We start from the raw sequence: 5519 nt of genomic DNA, 5'->3' as shown, positions 1-5519 counted from the left end.
CCCCCAAACCCAAAAAAAAAAAAAAAAAAAAAAAAAAAAAAAAAGTAGCAAACCAAACTGAGCTAGGTAAAGCAGAACAGGGAGAGTTCATTATAAGGATACAGGGATATCCCACAAAACCCAAGGAAAGCAATGTAGCCACTCCCTTGAAACATGTCCTGAACCACCAGTGGCAAGACTGCCTAGACTTCCCTTCCACATTCCCTTCCTGCTCCTCTCTAATATCTCTCTAAACTACCTCCTTTAGTCTCCTCAATCTGCCCAATTGAATATAGATTTTGGCAGATCAACGTTCACATGCTACACAAGTCCAGTCACCCAAAGGCAGAATCTCAGTGGAAACTCCTTTTTCATCTTCATTTTTGGCAAATAAATTCTCATTGCTTCAGCTTGGGTTAGGTGCCATGCCATGTGGCCCCATCATATAGGGACAGTGATGGATCAGGGAAAAGGAGATTTATTATAAACTGAACAGACAATCCAGTATGTTTATTCCATCATGCTTATTTCACAACTGGGAAGGTAATTTTAGGAAAATACGTCATTCTGTTTAGCCAACCTTATTCAGTGTCTGTTTGAAACAAAGGATAGTGTGAGGTAATATGAAAGATACAAAGGCAAACGACAGACATTTATCAAGCTTCTATCTTTATACCAAGAGCTCTGCTAAATACTCGGGGACGTAAAGATGTAGAAAACAGTGTGGTTAAGAATGGAGGAGTGAGAACAATTCAGATTATTATGTGATGTGTGCTGAATGGAAGATATGAGCAAAGTGCCACCATAGCACACTCAATGAAACATTACATCCTGCTAAGTTGGTTGGGATGGGGTGGGACTGGAGCAAATTCCCAGAGAAGGTATTGGAACTTCCAGGTGAACAACGGAGGAAAATGCATCTCAGGAAGAAGGAGAGCCTCAACATATCCTACAGTCATGAAAATAATCATTGAAGTGTGGAGCCAGTGAGTAGTTCTGAGTGACAGGGCTTACAGGGGGAGAAGATTCCAGTTATTCAAGGCTCACAATCTAGTAGAGTAGTTAGAGTGGGTAATGAACAGCCATCACAAGGTCTGAATACATCAACATAATAATGCAGTGACAGAAAAACACACTGAGCGTTTTGAAGGTAAGCTTGGGGTGATAGTGTAAAGTTAAAATCCAGCTGGGAAGACTAGTATGGTTCCTAGGATAAGCTGGCTTTTAAGCAGTTTCATAAGTAGTCTGTGGTTGACAGAAATGAGCAAAATAGAACTAGAAATTAATTAATATGCTCCTCTTTGGTTTCAAAGCACGTAAACATTATGCAAAGCAACCCACCAGGATGTGGATCAGTATAGCAAAGGCATAGCATTAGCTCCCAAAGGTGACATGGTTTCCATGAAACTGAAACTCTATAATGATTCCTATCATCTCTCTTTTTTTTTCAATAATTGTCTAGCCTCTTTAGAGGAGAAAGCTATACTATGCCAGGAGAAATATGGGAAAAGCATCTTGAATATCACATGGCAGTGGGAAACCCCAGAGGAAGAGAATTTCCATCACAAAGTGCCCTCTTCTCATGGAATCTTTGAAGTTGGCCGCTGGACTGCACAGACCAAATTCCTCTTGCTTTGTTTCTTTTTTAAATTAATCATTTGAACATGTTGGGGCTTCAGATGTTTACTGGGTGATTATAAACACACTGAAGTACTGAAGGAAAGCTCCTGGGACACCATATTCGCCCTCCTCATCTTTTTAGATTTTATTTTGACTCACCATCAATTGGAATTTTTAATTCAGACTATTCTCAAATGTTGCAGCAATTTTACATAGTATATTATCAAAATTCCAAGTCTTTTGATAAGGGTAATTAGACATGCCAAGTTTGTTTCTAGAGCCCTGAGTCTGCAGTTGCTCATCCACTGGTTATGTTGCTGTGAATGTATTTTATAGTGTTTGAGAGGTGTATTCACCTTTAACTCCTTGTAAGCTTAGAGAAAAAGGAACCCTATCACTGACAACCTATGAGGGTGAAATTCCCAAAGACATACCATACTTCTGAGGTTTCTGAGGCTTCTTTTTTTATTTTTATTTAAAAAAAAATTTTAAACTATTTTTCTTCTAAAGAGAAGACTCCATCTTCTAGGGCTCAGGTATTGATTTTATCACTCCTTTTGCCATAATTCCATACTCCTTATGCATACAAAAACACCACTGATTTTCATAAACTGGTGGCATTTTTTTTTCTGTCACTAGAAGTTTTGTTTGGAAAAAGGAGAATGGAAGCCAGTTCAGAGTAATCTATCTTTCTACATAAGTATTTCTGTGGCACTTATCACAGCAGTACCTGGGCACTCAAAAGCACTATTAGACTAAAAACACATACAACTAGAGGGAAAAAAAATAGGTGCTAAGAAAACAGAAACTTTAAAACATCAAGAGAAATAGAAAATAAATGTTCTATGTTCACGGGCAACCAATGGGAGTTTAAAGAAATTCTCGGGAGCAATAAAAAATATATTCTTTGCCCACATCCATTTATTTATTTAAAGCCTTCCAAAGGACTATTCTGGGCCTTTGATTCAGGTACAAAACACCAGTGAGACTTGTTGTGGCAAAGTAAGGACGGAATACGACACTTTTTCTGGCACTCTGGGTAGAAGACAAAGAGAAAGCAAAAAAAATTACATAAAAATAACTGGGCACCAATGAACCGCATTTGTGTTTGGAATTCTCCAGTAGGACAGTGTTGGGTTTTTTTCCTCCCCCGGTACTCAAGAAAGTGGATCTGATGCTTGTCCAGTTGAATATCCATAGACTGTAGTATCTGTAATGAGATACCCTTAGGAAATGCATTGTTTGATGGTGAAAATTGCTGAACTAACTGAAAGAGAAAGGGACTGATATAAATCAAATTTCAAACTGACTTTGTAGCTCAAGTATCTTTTATTCCTGACCATAAAGTCAGTAAAATTATAGTAGTATATGCCAGAGGTCAATTAGGAGGGCAGAACAGTTTGTAGTGTCAAAGGCTATTCTTTTTAATATATAAAAAAGAAATTACTGAATAATTGCCCAATTTTGTATCAGAAATATAATATGCTATGCAATTATTATATAAGAAAATTCATATTTGAAAATAAGCCAGTTCTCTTTGGCACATGGAATTTAGATTCATATTACAATTTAAGCCAACACATTGAGAAAAGGCACAGTAATGGGAAAGGAATAAATATCTAATTTACAGGAGAGTAACCACCATAAAGTTTTATTTGTGTCATGGTATAATTTCTGAGTAAAAATACTTTCTGCTCCATTTCATGGTGGGTAACCTGCCTATTCTTATGATTTCCCTCCTATTTTAACAAAAACGACTCAAATTTTTTATTTGACCTCATTATATAGTCAGAAACACTGCAGATAGAAATTACATTTCAATGAGTGAAGCCATCTTCACCTCAGATTTACGTAGAAGTTGGAAAATTAAAAGTATTTTAATAAGGCTAGCAGTGATAGTTCAGGAATGAGATTTAAACTGAGCTTCTATGCCAATGAGTGCATTAACTTTATTCAAAAATAGTGTATGTAAAATGGCACACAACTGACGTGAGCTGATTATGATAATGTCTTAGTGCAAATTTTTGAAAATCAGGTACTATAAAAATATACCATTAACTTTATGTTAATAAAATATTTTGCTTGATGCCTTTTAAATTATTCATTTGAAGTAGTCTAAAAATATAAAAGAACTCTTATTATCATTCAATTTACATGATTACTTTTAAGTTCACTTTTTTGGTTTAACATAAACAGAGTGTAAAATTCACATCAAGCTTCTGGTATTTAAAATGTGTAATTTTTATGCAAAAATTGGATGCTGTGTTACATTTTTAAGGTTGTCATTAGTATAAATATAATTTTGACTTCTGATTTGAAACAATTTAACCCTTAGGAGAAATTATCATGTTTCCCAGGTTGACTCATTATTGCTGCTTTGATTATAGATGAATTCTTTTGTAAAAACACTTTTTAAAGAATCTAAGCACTGACTTGAAGCCCCAGGGGTTTCCACAGATGCATTTGAAGAAACGATAGAAATTACCAGAAAAAGAGGATCCTTTTTCTCCCAAAAAGCTCAGCTTTGATTCTAAATGTTAAAGAAGAAAAACAAAAAAGCTATTATGTGCCCAGGATTGTGCTTGGCTGTTGATGGGTTTGCACAGGACGACAGCACCCTAGCTGCCTCACGTGGCTTACAGTAAAATGGAAATTCCTACCATCACTTACAACCATTGTAGCATAGTACTCAGCACATAATGCTGCCCCGGAAGGTGGATTTACATAGTCAAGAAAATAGTAATAAAAGACAGTAAAATTGGGTAAGAATTGTAAATACAGTGGGGCTTAAGTAGAAGGGCTGTGATCTAGATTTTGAGAGAGGAGAAGATGTAGTCCTTCAAATAAGAGAGGAATTTGAATGAAGTATTAGGTTTGTCCTCTTCCGAATATATAGAGATACCAAAGCCTAGTTCTGTTCACAGTATAAGCAATTAAAAATTTACATTTACATATACGTGTATATATACTTCAGCCCACATGCAAATATAAAACTAGTTATATAAATCATTACTTCAAGCCATACGAAATTCTACATATATGTAGATACTTGAAAAAAGTTCTCCCAATGCCAGACAGTGGCTCACTTATTTCGAAAGGTGTTTTAAAACTCTATTCTTGGGGAAAGAAAAGAGAGCAGAAGAAAAGGGAAGTAGGAATTTGACTTGTATGTGCTACAGATCAGCTGGATGCTTCTTTCTCCTGTGGGCCCAGGTTGTGATCTCTTCCTTCCTACATATTTAAGAGAATGAGGCTCCGTTGCGTGTCACTGCAGGCAAACTTGCCATCAATTATAACCCTTGGCACAAGCATGAGTTTCTGACTTTTGCATGGCTCAGTACAACCCTGTCTTCCAAGAACGGTACTAATTTGCCATGACTGGACAAGGCACTGAGTAAGGCTCCCAGGAGTTTGGTAGTATTTGTAGAATGAGAATATCTTATCCTTTCAAAACTGTGAGGAACCTTACAAGCTAATCATCTCCCCTCCCACCCAACTGAATATTATTTCAACATCCTCCTCCAAGCTTAGCACGTCTGTTCTTCTTTTCATGAAAGACGTCCCAAATTATCTTCCATATTCCTCATCTTCATTAGGGCACGTTCAGGTTTCTTTTTTTCCTTATAAAGCATGTTTATTGATGCTACCATACAGCATCAGATGATACAGTGGTAAAACACACGCATGCACGCACACATCACCTGACTCTACCCTCAAGAAATTTATATTCAAGAGGGGGCAGGTAAACGTGATTCAAAGAACAACACGAATACATAATTGTGAACTGTGTTAAGCATAAAAAAGGAAAACACTCAAAACCAAAACAGAATATCCAGAATGCTACATAAATTCTAGATCTGATCTGGCCTGCACGAAAACAGAGAAGCTATGACTGACCTTGATTTAAATTCTACATGATA

This window comes from Lipotes vexillifer, unplaced genomic scaffold (genome assembly GCF_000442215.2).
Source record: "Lipotes vexillifer unplaced genomic scaffold, Lipotes_vexillifer_v1.1 scaffold506, whole genome shotgun sequence".
NCBI classification, from domain to species: Eukaryota; Metazoa; Chordata; class Mammalia; order Artiodactyla; family Lipotidae; genus Lipotes; species Lipotes vexillifer.
The sequence above is the reverse complement of the archived record's forward strand: the minus strand, read 5'-3'. Positions refer to the sequence as shown.